This window comes from Pinus tabuliformis, chromosome 5_2, assembly GCF_031772625.1.
Source record: "Pinus tabuliformis cultivar Carrire ecotype Pingquan chromosome 5_2, CPIR1, whole genome shotgun sequence".
NCBI classification, from domain to species: domain Eukaryota; kingdom Viridiplantae; phylum Streptophyta; class Pinopsida; order Pinales; family Pinaceae; genus Pinus; species Pinus tabuliformis.
Window position 1 is genome coordinate 260,160,056 of NC_142306.1, and position 15,347 is coordinate 260,175,402.

The window sequence follows — 15,347 nt, forward strand, 5'->3', positions numbered from 1 at the left end:
CCAAATTATATATATATATATATATATATATATATATATATATATATATATATATATATATATATATATATATATATATATATATCACCACCAATGTTCAACCTTTTTATAGAGAGATCATGCACAAACGCAAACCTTTGGGGTTCTGAATAATTTTGATGCTACTTATATCATCATCAATATATCCAAATACAATTTGTCGAAAGATTTATTCTTCTTTCACTTTTTCAATAACACCAAATACAAATTTAGTTTTTTTTTTTCAAGGCATTTCCATGGACATCCATCTGTATTTATTTATTCATTCTTCGGTTTCATTCTTTCTTCAAGGTACTCATTATGACTGTCATAATATGCCTTCCCTCTCAACTAGGTAGATGTACCTTTTCTAGTCTCCCTCTTAAATTGGTGATAATAACAACATCAAACATACTTCATTCTTTCTCATGTCATCAAGGTCATCTTGATCATCATCATTCTTATAGCTTCCTTGATCATTCTTATCATTATTATCATCTTCAATCATGAACATATTCAACATCTTGAAGATTATGCACCTACAGAACTTTAATAGCAAGTACCACCAAATCCAAATATATAGTAGCATGAAGTCAACTATGTAATTACAATGGAAGCATCAAAACATTCAGGCTTTAGACATCAAATACCAGAACTTAGTTGGGTTCATAATCAGTAAGGGTCACATATTTTTACATACTATACTTCAATATCTCGCTAGGGTTCTTTTAATAACCCTAGACTACATCTTCGAGACAAAAATCCTTAGATAAAAATCGAATAACAATCCAATCATACTACTATATATCTAAGGTTTGAAAAATATGTTATTAGAATTACATATCAGACTCTACTAGGGTGTTTTGCAAACCCTAGATTTTATCATAAAAGCTAAACAATATCATCATGTCCTAGAATATCAATCTCTACTATGGTTTTGTTACAAACTCTAGATTTCACAAACTGAAACATGAGTATCAACAATTAAGTTAATGTAATCGCATATACATACCTAGGATGTATTAGAATTTCACCTCAATATCTACTAGATAAAACCAAAAATCAATACATCAAAGTTATATATACAACAATTTTGACCATACTAGGGTTTCAATCATGCGAAAGAATATACACCTAGGATTTTATTCATAGGATCTTACTTTATATATTACAAGGGTTTTGTTCATAAACACTAAACCAACAAACACTAAAAATCTAGGGTTTCATTATATGACCTAGATATTAATAGTAAGCCCTAAAGGACTAGGATTTTACAACATTACGAAAACCTTAAATTTCAAAGGAAAAGGATTTCTTCACATGTTCTGAACAAACCCTAAGAAGACTAGAGTTTCATAATCAACATTGACATACCCTTAGTATTAAGATTCTAGGGTTTACAGTGAGCCCTAAGGGTTAGGGTTTCACAAGAATGATTAAATGACAAGAGATCATATAGCGAGGGTAGATTCAATCTAATGATTATTCACCCGAACAAGAATCTTTGTGATTTAAAAACCTATACATACGAATGTTAGTAGTATAAAGAAAATTTTAAAAGAATAGTGATCGTATATTTTGTATGAAGAGGAGCTTGTAACAAAACTTGGAATCTAATACATACCTTGAGTTGGAATTTAACAAACCTTATAGGACTTTAGTTTTTGAAGGGCTTCCTTTGCAACATGAATTTATTCATGATTCAAGTCTTTCCTTTGAAGTCTCCTCCAAAACCTTTGTGTATTATGCAACCTTTCCTACCAAGGAAAAATTTTGGTAAAATGATGAAGGCTCCCTCTTAATCCAGTCTTTCTGAGGGATACCTATAGCTTAGGCATAGTTACTCATCAAATGAGAAAATTACCGATTAGCTCTTTTTTGATGTAACAAAAAAAGCACCCGATTTTGAAAAGTGGTTATTTAGAATAACCTTTTTTTAGCATATTTTTAGCACTTTAATTTTTCTTATGAACATTTATTTTTTAGATGTGAGTGATTTTCATGTTTATTCTGAAAAGCGTTGATGCAACATCAACCCTTTTTTTTAGAGAGTTTATTTTGAAACTTTACATTCTCTAATGTCTTCTTCTTCCCTGAGATATTTTTTTTTAAGTGTGTTTATGTATTTGTGTTTTTTTAACTTTTATTTTCATTTTTCTTTTGTAATAAAATCTTCATTTTTTCGCATTGTTAAAAAAATTTAAAAAGGGTCAATATTTTAAAGTTAGGATTTTCTATATGTTTATGTGTGTTAATTAATATTTCAATGCACATCAAATAATTGTCACTAAAAACCAATATTTTAAGCAAATGACAAAAAATTACACATTTTCAGTATAAATACACTAAAAGAAATACACATTTTGAGATTTTTTTTTTTAAAATGGCATGTTAAATAAACAATTTTTATGGGAAAATCTTAACAAAAACTTTAAAAATTAGCATTTTTTATGAATTTTATGTCAAAAATTAATAGTAGTTATTGTTTTTTTGCAAAAAATAATGATTCACATAAAAATTAAAGTGAAAATTAGATAATACAAATATTAAATATATAACAACAATAATCAAATACTCATTCTTCTCATAAAATCTTAAGGTCTAAACATTACAAGTAAAACTAGTGAACAACTCTCAAAATCGAGCTTTATTTGCAAGCATAACTTCAACTTAATTAATAATATCAACTAATCCATGTTCAAAATCTTCTAGACCTTCATTAATGTCTTCCACAATATTTTTTGCTTCAGTTTGGTCATTGCCCTCTTCTAATGGATCTTTCATGTCTGCAAATCTTCTAATGTATCATTTTCCAATCATTCCATATAACGGTGATTGAGGTTCCTTTGCCTTTCTTGCCACATGTGATTTATTAAATTAAATCCCCTTTCCTCAAACGAACTTCTTGCATTGCATCTAGAATAAATTGAAGAGCATTAATTCTTTGTTGAATAAAATTGCATTTTAGTGAGTGTTTTTCAATAACAATGCAATTTCTTCCTTTTTGTAGGAAACATGCTAGTTATGTACCTAATCATCAAACACAAAAGAAATAAATAAGTAAATTAGTATAAACACATACAAACTAAAAATAAAGTATTGAGATTGAGTTTTATATAATAAAACTTACCTCAACCTGAGAATATATCCAAAACCCAATCTTCTTCACTGGAATATAAATCTATAAGATAGTTAATCAATGCTTGCAATGTTTGATAAATGTTAACTATCTTTCCTTTTGTAACTTTTACTCATATGCTAGTATTCTTATGACAACATCATGAACCAGTACTTGTCTAAGACTCTTTCCATCTACTCGATTCAGAAGAATAGGCTTATAGCTATCATATTTTGTCCAACATTCAACATGGGTGAACACACAATCATTTATAATAGTATGATCTTCTGAAGAAATAAGATTTGAATTTTTCCTGTAATGTGACATACTAAAAGTTCAATTAACTTGTACATATATTTTTTTTAACATTAATCAAACATACAATTTAATGCCTTACCATGTAAGCTGCATAATTGGACTTGATTTTCCCTCGACACTTGTCAATAACATTGAAAATTGTGCATCTGAATGAAATGTGACAAATCTCCAAAGTGGTGATGTTGTGACTCCTTGAATGCATGTAACCACTTTACTAAAAGATTGATAAGTATATTGTTCACTATCATATCCAATATCTGGGAAATGGAAACCATGAGGAATATCTGCAATAACTAGGGCATATTGCCTTTTAGGTATGAGTTTTGCAATGTCTTCACAATCACCTTGTATTCTTTGATATTGGACAGTGTTGAGCTCATTCCAAATGAAATGAGTAAGAGTATGATCAAGTTCAACATTCCTAGGATGCTTCTTTCTTAGCCTTTCCATCTTTATTTTTTTAAATAAAGCTTTTGAAAGTTCTTGGCACTCCATTTGCTTGCTTATTTGACATATTTAATGAAATAAAAAAATGCATATGTATAAGTAATAAAATAAAATTAGTTTACATATGAATAAAATGAACGTGTAAATAAACATACCTTATTGAATGCAATATACAAATCTGTAAGTGTTGTTGTAGAACTTGATTTTGGGTAGTTGTGCACAACATCATCCCAACTCTCTTCATTCAACATTTTCACCATATGTTCTTGTATTTTCATACCAATCTTTTGACTGGATAGATAAAGTAAAAATTGTTAATATAGTGATATATATAGAAAATACTACCAACAACAATATGTTATATTTAAAAGAACATTATAATCTAAGAAAAGGTAGAAATAATTCAACAAACTTACTTTTGAAATTTTGCGTACATTTCATCCATTGATAATTCATATGACTTCACATGGAATAGTATTGATTTGATTAGTTTCTCATCGTTCACTCCTTGCGTTGTTCTCCAAGGTGTGAATGGAATATCATCTGGAAGGTGCTTCATTTTAAGACCTGTCTTACTATTGGTACATATTATGGGTTTACAATTTTTAACCTTCTAAATTTTTATGGAAATATTCTCCCACCAGTCAAAAATCTCATCAATCAATCCCCATATCTCCCCAGATCTAAATGTCAACTGAAAAATGTTATCTATGCCTCCGAATAATTGTGAATTTACTTTTCCACCTTTTGAATTGATTTTATCCTCAATTTGATAACCTGTTTCCATTAAACATTCCATCCGAAAGCTAAGATTGACTTTTGTCTTATGCCCACCACATTTTTCTACAAATTCATTATATATAAATCTTACCCTTTGGATGAAAGTCATATACATTCCATACTCATTATTTGCATTATGATCCCATGCCAATAACTTTTCTTATGTTTCTGTTAAACCAACGTAAATGATGCATCTCATTGTTTCAAAAAGAGAGTTATTGGGATATTGCTCAATCAATTGTCTTTTTGCCTCCACTGAATGGTTCCCTCAATTACATAATATTTATATTCAAAACATTGTGTCGTATTAAATGCCTTTTTTTTTTAAATGATTTGGATCATCAAGAACCACATAATCCACCACATGCACACATGGATTGAACCTGAACAATGTTTTCAAATTATGCACCTGTAGGTGATGTACCGTTCTAATTTGATATTGAGATTGTCCTTCATTTGGCCTATAGAATTGGATAACATTAAGCTAAAATGTTTGGCCACCATTAATTAATTTATTCTTCCTCAATTGATCTCGAATGGAATTTTTGTTTTGTTTTAATAATGCCATCTTCTAACTCAACACTTGGTGTTATCGTTTCTCTGCTTCCTTTGGATCTTTCACTTTGTTCTTCACTGTTTCCCGTGATTTTTACATATTGATCAAAATTTGATTTCTTCTTCTTACCGGTTAACATATCTTATTCTTGATAAACAAGGTCTTCATCATCAACTGGAAGAGAGATATCTGTGGCCAATTTTATTTTTGGTGTTTTATTTTTTTCTCCTTTCCAACAACAGTTCTAATCTCCTCCTCACTAATGGTAACATATTTTTCAGCTTCAACTTCGACATCTTCAAAAGAAACATGTTTAGATTTACTAGATTGACCCACCTTAAGGATTCTTTGTTGATCCCCTATATGTGATATTGCAATGTCATGAATTATTGTTGTTTGAGTCCTTCTCCTTTCTTCTTTTGACTTTGTGTGGAAAATACTGATCACATTCATAATATTTGGATCCATATAATAAATAACCTCCAATATGATTGAAAGACTCTCAGCAAAATCATGTGAAACAAAATACAATATGTCAATGATCAATAATTTATAAAACATTTAATGATCCTTACAATAATTCGTAACACAGATATATAAATAAGCATACTTACAAAGTTATTTGCAATGTTGCTTATGATTTCTTTACACAACTATGTAGATTCTCGATATATGTCATACTGGACTTTTGAGAGATGATATCTAAACTTTTACATGTATTGGCCAATCTTGCAAGAACATAAACAATGTCTATATTCACCACCAAACATATGTCTCATACTCTTCCCATCAACTCATATGATTCGCCAAAGTTAATCATACCACAATACCAATAGATATGTACACCATTTTCAATTTGATTGTCTTTAAGATGCCATGAAAAACTTAATTTATTTATTTCTCATGCATTTGTCCATTCTGAAATAAGCTTGATTGTACTTGGTTGACTTTTATTACATTTCTCAGTTCGAGTGTGTTCAGTAGTATCCATAGTGCATCCAACTACAACTTTAGATGATGCAATTACTGCCCTTGGTCCAGAAACATTCACAGAGATCTTCTTTGATGTCATCTTCCTCATATATATATATATATATATATATATATATATATATATATATATATATATATATATATATATATATATATATATATATATCTATATCTATATCTATATCTATATATATATATATATATATATATATATATATATATATATATATATATATATATATATATATATATATATAAAATAATATATATATTGTTTTTCAAAATTAGGGGCAACAGGCCAGCAGACAGGGCTTCTAGGCCGAATCAGCCCCTAGGCCCAGCCGTGGGTCGGATGTTGTTGTTCGGACCTTGCCAGGCCCAGGCAAGCCCGTCCGCTGGCCTTTGGTCCCCTGTTCGGCCAAGGGGATGATTCCCTCGGCCCAGCCCAGGGTCAGAGGCTGGTAGGAGGGCTTACCAGGGACCAATGGACCCACCTGCTTGCCTCTTGCCATATTAATAAATTAATATCATAATTTAAAACTGATTGTTTAAATATAGCCGTTACTTGAAATTACGTCTCTACATTTCTCTCTATTTAAACCTTTGCCATGGTCTACCTCTTCATCTAGTCCTGATGATGAGCCACACTTGTTGGTTTGAAACGCGTTGACCAAAAATTTCTCTTATGTGATTTATACCGAAAGACTTTGCTTAATTCATTATGGATCACAGAAGCCTGAATACAGAATATACATTATATAATTTTTCATTTTTTTTTCAAATTAATTTTCTTATATAACATTATTTTTTCATGTTCAAGAAAAATAAATAAATAAATAAAACCATTTTTTATGGGAATAACTTCCTTTTTTTGTTTCGTGGAGGAAGACAGTAGTCCTAAAAAAAAACATACTTTTTCTCCTAAAAATCCTATAAATTTGAGTTTTTTTCCATCTTCTTTGCTATAGAAATATAAAAAAAATAAGGGTTTTTATGTGGTTTTTCCCATGAAATATGATATTGCAAAAAAAAGGAATAGTAAAAAAAATTTAGATTTGGAGCATAAAGACCATAAAAGAACGCACTTTCCCAAATTCATCTTTAAATGGTCAAAATAGAAGGAAAACTAACCTTTCAAATGCGAAATTCTCTCATTCAATGTGTTATTGATGCCAATGCAACGACTCTGCAAAATTGCTCCAAACGTTTTAGCAAAACCCAAAAGACTTAATGTGACATGATGAATAGAAACAATGATTGTTATTATATAGTGAAGATTGCGGGATTGCTTTAGAGTTTATTCAATGTGGGATTAAAATTAAAATTAAGAAAATTAATATGTAGTTAATATTATAGGTTTAAATTAACTTTTATTCCATGTCGGCTAAAAAATAAAATATAAAGTATAAAAATTAATGTAGTTATGTAGTCAGTGTTAAATAATTTAAATAAAGAAATTATTTTAGTTTCGAAGGAATGTGTTAAAGGAATATTTTGAATAGAAAGTACGGTGAAATTTTTCAAGACCAAAACTTTAGTAAAATGTTTTCAAATACATTTTAGACCAAAATTTTGGAGGGAAATATTTCAAACAATTTTTGGAGAGAAACATTTTAGTGAAAATTTTGGGGGGAAACTTTGGAGGGAAATTTTTTAGCAGAAATTTTTGCACGGAAAATTTAGAGGGAAATTTTCAATATTTAAGCTATATATTGTCATTGGGAGATGGTACATTTGTATCATTCAACATCTTCTATTTGAAAGTCATGGATTCTGATAGCGAAGGTTTTCTTTTTGCAACATTAACATCTTCGTCACACAACAACTCTAATCATATTGATGAACATAACAATAATTTGTTCATTGTGAATAGACAATCAAATTTTCTGCTTGGTCCTAATCCTAAGGATGATGAGAGAAAGATTGATGAAGAGAAAAAAAAAACAAATTTTCGTAAATTGAGAGTCAATTATTCCTCTTAGTCCTAATCCTAAGGATTATGAGAGCACCAGTGATGAAGGGCATGATGAAGAATTTCCAAAGTCAAAATTTCCACTTTTTCCAAAACCTAAGGATTATGAGAGAACCACTTATGAAGGGGGGGATGAATAATTTCCATAGTCAAATTTTCCACTTCGTCTTAATCCTAAGGATTATGAGAGCCCCACTCATGAAGTGGGGGATGACGAATTTCCAGAGTGAAATTTTTGACTTTGTCTTAATCCTAAGGATTATAAGAGCACCACTCATGAAGGGGGCATGAATAATTTCCGATAAATACAGAGTCAAAGCTTCCACTTAGCCCTAATCCTCAGTATTATGAGAGCACCAATGAGGAAGGGGAGGCAGAGGACAAAGAATTTACAGTGAATAGAGATTCAAAGCTTCCACTTAGTCCTATTCCTAAGGATTATGAGAAAAGCACTAACGAAGGGGAGGATGAAGAAATTCCATTAAATAGAGATTCAATGCTTCCACTTACTCTTAATCCTAAGGATTATGAGACCACCACTGATGAATGGGAGGATGAAGAATTTCCTGTAAATGATAATTTGACTAAAAATAGAGTCGTATTTTCCAATTAGTCCTAATCCTAAGGATTGTGAGAGCACCAGTTATGAAGGGAAGGATGAAGAATTTCTTACAAATGATAATTTAGAGGCACATATGTTAATAATGCATTTTCTGTAAGTGAGTGTTTCAGAGACGCTCATGGTAATGAAGAATTAAATCCTTGGAGGGAATATTTCAAAATCATGGATGAAGATGGTGAAGAATTTTTCCTGGGTCAGGATTTGAAAAGCGAATGATGGTAGTGAAGAATATTCATCAAATGATGATGGTAATGATTATTTTCCAACCAATGATGGTGATGAATTTCCTAACTATGTTCAGAATGATCATTGTGAGGATAATATTCCTCTTAATGATGATGAAAATTCTTCTACAGAGGATAATGAAATGATGAAGACGCTGCAAGAAAATATTTTATCCAGGAGTAGGAGTAGACCTTTTCATATCAATCCAAAATATTCCAGTTATATAAGGCTTAGGAAATCATATCTCACAAGTAGAAGTTCTATTGGTGATCTGATTTCAAGTGAATGTTGTCGAAAGGATTGCTTGATACACATGGATTTCAAGTTTTCCATGGAGAAAAGAAAAAGATATTTGTCAATGAATAAAAGCATGAAAAAATCATTTTACTGGGTTGCATGTAATCTACACTAGCGGGTTATGATTATCATATTCAAAATTTATTGCTCTACAGAAAGGCTTTCAAAATGTTGCATTCAATTAGTAATTTTAGTTTGTCAAGAATCCAAGAAATACTAGAAAAGGATCCCACAAATTATTCAGAAGTACGTTATAAATGAGAGGTTGGGTCGTTAGCAAATACTGCAATGTCATGGCTGAAAGACTTCTTTTCAAATCATAGAGAGTGTATTGTAAATAAATACATAATACGTATTCCATATAATTTCTCGAGATGAAAAATCTACAACTTATATAAAGAATATGCGGAAGGTGTTGAAGTAGTTGGCAATTTTATTACATATTCATATTTTACAAGGATATGGAAGAACAAATTCAACAATGTTCATATTCCTAAGAAGACAAGGATGGGGGTTTGCAATACATGTGTTTCTCTTAAAGAAGAAAGGGATACATGTCAGGGGGAAGAAAGAGGTAGGCACTGATAATATTATTTAAAAAAAATAGATAGTTTTCAACAATGAAAATATATTTATTAATAGGTTCCTTTTATTTTATGTGCATGTTCTATTGTCAAAGCACTTCAAGAGCATCACAATCAACAAACAAGTGAAAGGAAAAAATTGTATAAAAATTGAAAGAAGTGTTATGATAATCCAAATAAATATTTGGGTTTGATAATTGATGGTATGGACCAAAATAAAACACTTCTGCCACATTTTGTCTACACACCAAAAAAGTTATAGGAGGGAAATTTTATTCAGTTTGACTTGGTTGGTTGTATGTTCTTTAATGGGAAGATGTTGCCAAGGGTTTACTTCAAAACTCCAAATATTCATAACGATGTACATATGACCATAACTATAATCCATGATGTGGTTTCTTAGTGGTCTGATATTGTTCCTCAAGTTTTGTATCTGCAATTAGAAAACACAAGCCATGAAAACAAAAATCATGTTTTTTTTGGGTATCTAAACATGCTTGCTGAATTGGGAATTTTAAAAAAAGTAAATATTGGTTTCCTTCTTATTGGGCATACTCATGACCATATTGATTCAATGTTCAGTCATTTTTCAGTAACATTAAGAAGGAAAGATGTTGGGATCCTACCATCATTAATTAAACGTATTAAGAAATCATACATTTCAGAGCTTGTTTTTCATGTGATGGAAGAAACTATTGACATGCGAAGGTTTATTTTGGGATCACATGGTGAGGATAAATGCATTGAACAACTTAATGACATTAGCTTATAGCATCAATTTTGTATCGAAAAAATTGATGGAAAAACACTTATATGGGGCAAGAAGTATTCAACTATTACAGAATGGGGGTCGTCATCAGGTTCAGCATTTTTGAAGTTCATTCTAGAGCATCCAATATTTGCATCATGGATATTGTTATTACAACTAGCTTTTGAACTCCATAATGCATTTAGCATGAAATAGATATCAATTATTTTGAGTTTATGGAAGAAATTAAAAGATGTATTAGAGGTACATATGAGTAAATTGATGTTGCTGATTCAATTTGGTGGGAGTTTTTCTCAATAATCAAAGTGATATGATTTCAAGGTCCATAAATGAAGATACACTTTTAAGGAATTTATTTATTTGACCACAAAATATGCCAAATGAACATGAGGAAAGACCCATTGTTGAACAAAAACAATATCAAGGTATTATTAATTCTCCACGGGTAGAGGAAAGAGAAATCTATATTGGTTCTAGAAGATCACGTGCACAGGAAGACCTTTATAGGGGTTTTGTGCAGGATGTTAAGGAGGGTTGCATGATAGTAGTGTTAGCAGATGGAGATCCACTTGGTTATCCATTCTAGGTTGCCAATGTTTTAAAGTTCATTAAAGAAAATGAATATATTACAACTGTTGATGTACATTGGTGTGCCACAAATGCCCACCCATTCAATGGTGTGTACAATCCAGAGATGGTAGTTGATAAACAAATTGGTATAAAGAGAAGAAAAAAGGGTATAAATATAAATCATCACTGCACATACCTCTTAAAATTGGAGGATGTTGACATACTTGTGTATGAATTCAATTTAACAAAGAGAGGAACTCTTTGCTTCAAGACCATAGAGATTTTGAAAAAATTGCTACTAAAAGAAATGGTGTTGAGATGGGAGTCTACTGAACCTAGTCGAAGATCTAGAAGAATTTTGAAATCTAAAATGATGGGACTGCATGTTGACTTGGATGGGGCACTAGTTGATGAAAGAGAAGAATATGGATCATCTTCATCTGCATCTAGCTATTCATTTGAAGATGTAGATTGTAATGGTGTACCAGAACCTATGAGTGATTTTGAATAAATCTCTAAGACATTTTATGTAAATGATGTTTGCATGGTAGCTTGAAATAAATATTTTGACTTGTATATGATCTTAGATGAAGTTATGAGTCACTTCTACGTTTGTTGGATTATATGTTTTAATTATGAAGAATACATCTCTTTAAAATATCCACAATGGAACAATGAATTACAAAATTAGCTTATGTTATATTATATCTACCAAAGTTGATATTTTGATTAAAAGTAAAAAGATATTAGAAAGTAATGTTGAATTTTTAAATTATGCAGTGATATTATTTACTGTTATTATTTGTTCATATTTTGATTAAAAGTAAAAAAAATATAAGAAATTAATGTTGAATTTTTAAATTATACAGTGATATTTCTATGATATTGTTTATGTTATCACCTATACACATTTTGATTAAAAATAAAAAATTACTATAAATTAATGTTCAATTTTTAAATTATACAGTGATATTGCCATGATATTATTTATTGTTATCATTTGGTATAAAATACTTCTAAAAATGTTGAAAATTCAATGCCTCAATGAAAGGGGACACTTCATTTTGGTGGTTGATTTTTAGGTTTTTGTTGCGATAAGATAAGTTGTCTTAGGCTAAGATTTGATAAAAGCTATACTTTTAGCTTTTAAAATAAGAGTTACTCTTGGAATAATGAATCTTTCATTTACTTTTTCATTTTTAAAAATTGTTTTAATCATATAATTTGTCCTTAATTTCATTGTTCAAATATGTTAAAAACTTAAGGTTTTTAATTCCATGGTTGAAAACTTGTCAAAATATTAAGGTTTTTTTGAGTTATGATATTTTATATGTAATGCTATGGTTGAAAACAATTACAATTTTAAGGTTTTTTAAAGTCAAGATATTTTATCTTTTACAAGATGGATGAAAATTGTTGGAATTATAACATTTTGAGACATGATATTTTATCTTTAACATCATGTCTGAAAATTGTTGGAATTTTATTGTTTTTAAAAGTCTGAGTATTTTATCTTTAATTCCTTTCTAGAAAGTGTCAAAATTGTAACCTGCTTTTTTTTGTTATTCTAGCATCAACACTTTTTGTTTTGAGGGTGTTTTTTCAATCCTTTTTGCAAAAAAATAAAAATAAAAAATATATGTTTTTTAATAAAATGTTGAAAATTTACCCTTAAAAAAACATCGTTCTCAAATACACACTTTTCATTTTTGGGTTGTTTTTTCATGTTTTTTGGCATTCTTGGGCTAGCATTCTCATTTTGAGGTAATAGTTCTCATTTGTTTGGTAACTTTTTTCTTATCAAAACAATTCAAAAATATTAGATCAAAACATAAATGAAAAACTTTACAAAACCTTAAAACAATAATCTAGAAGGATATGTAAGGAAATAATTAATAATATAGGTATCTGACTTCGAATTCTTCGGTCTTGTTCTTCTTTGGTGGAGCTTTATCAATAATGTTTGCATGTTATCTCTCTCTCTTCTTATTCCTTAGATATTGAGGACAATGAATTTTGTAATGACCCATCTATGACAATTGTAGCATTCAATCTTGGATAAGTAATTTTTTTTCCTTGGTCATTTGAACTCCTTGAATGTTCCCTTCTTCTTGTGATGAGCAGAGTAGGAATTTGAAGTATTGTCTTCTTCATCCTCCTTCTTGTCAGTTACTAACGAGATGTGGGCTTCTTCTTGACCGCATGCATTCCACATTTGTTCAAAGGTATGTCTATATTTCCAACTACTAATTCTTGATTCAAATGAGCTCCATGACTTTGGTAGACCTAGTAATGTAGCAATCACGAGTTCTTTATCCTATAAATCCTTTAAAAATATGATAAAACAATATAATATTTTTTCATCTTAGTTGTTCTTATTTCATTCTTGACACTAGTTATCTGACCAATATCCTTGATGGTAAACAACTTTCAGAGGGATTCATACATTTCTTGAGCAGAATCTGTATTAGATATGTATGGGATTAGATTGTCCATTACTCCATCTACTATTAGACTCATGGCCAAGATGTCAATTTCCCTAAAATTCTCCTTTGTTGCATCATCTGTAGGTTTCATAACCTTTCCTTGAACAAGATCCAAAACTTTATGCTTAGCGAGAATAAGATCTATCTTCTTTTTCCATACCCTATTGTTGGAGGCTCCTTCTAGCTTGTTTTCTCCTTTAATTGTATTTGACATAGTATCTATAGATAGTAGGCTTCTCTTCTTATATAATCCTTTTCCCTAATGAATTTACTTTGATCCCCTTTTCGTAAATAGATCTTCAAGATGCGTTTTTCCTCATTTCTCACCTTAGCTCTAATACCATGTTAGAAAATCAGAAAGGCAATTTTTTGTTCTTATATTGATAATTAATTGTGATATTCTTGTAGTAGCTTCTATTTATTTTCTTCTTTTATCTTAGTTTCATAAATAAATCGTCTAAACAAAATATGAATATCAATGACACCAGATGTAGGCACTTAGATAGGGCTAAAACCCCTCTCTATGGGAAAACCCAGTCAAAAGATTCCACTAATCAAATTGAGATATACCAAGACCTTAGAACCGACCAAAATACCTTCCTCCTCCACCAAGTCAGCCTTACAATATGATTCAAAAAACTTCAATAGTCTCTTCTTCTCCAACAACTACATCTCAATAACAACCCAAAATTCTGACCCCCAGCTACTCCAAAATTTTTGCTTAGCAACAATCCAATGAATTTGCACATGTGAGATAAGAAGAGAGAAATTTTAACTTCCTTTTTCTTGAAAATACCTTCATTCTTCTTCGTTAGGGTTTCTTTCCTCTTCCTTGAACTTCACACCCTTTTTCTGCTTCAAGTAACTGCATATCAAAATTCTTTAGTTGATGCTCCAAATGAGGTCAAATAGTTTCCTTTATATAGAATTTTTGTGAGGTTAGATCCCCTTGATGAGAATGACTTGTCCTTCTTGAGACTGACTTGGTGAAGGTAAAAGACCTATTTTACATTAAAATAAATTTCTTTCATGATAGATGAAACCCAAGAATGGTATTTTACATTATGACATGGACAAGGACACTTGACATAAGCCCTAGAAGCCTATAATGGAGGCTTTGACCAATTAACCATTGACCCAAGCATTAAAGTCGTCCTTTAACAAGTCAATTCTTTTATAATAAAATTTATTTTTCTTTCTCTTAATAAATACATTTCATCCTAACTCAAATACAATTATGAAGACCAGTACTAGTTACATTTTTCAATAGCCTCTCTATTATATCACCCTACAACAATTAGAAGAGTCAAACCATTGAATTTAAGAAAAATTCCTAAAATAAATTCTATTCATGATACATAAAAGGTTCATCAATGAATAATCTCATTGTGAATGTCTCAATTAATGATGCACATTCACTAGTAGGTGGAGCATAATTTTCATAAATAAAGCATGTATTGTTGCATCCAATTGAATTCCATCATGGCATGGCGGTAATCAGGGTGAGTGGGGGCTATGTGGAGAAACCACTAAGGATGAAATAATGGTAATGAAAAGGAAGGGTACTATTGGATGGTATATGGATGCAACCT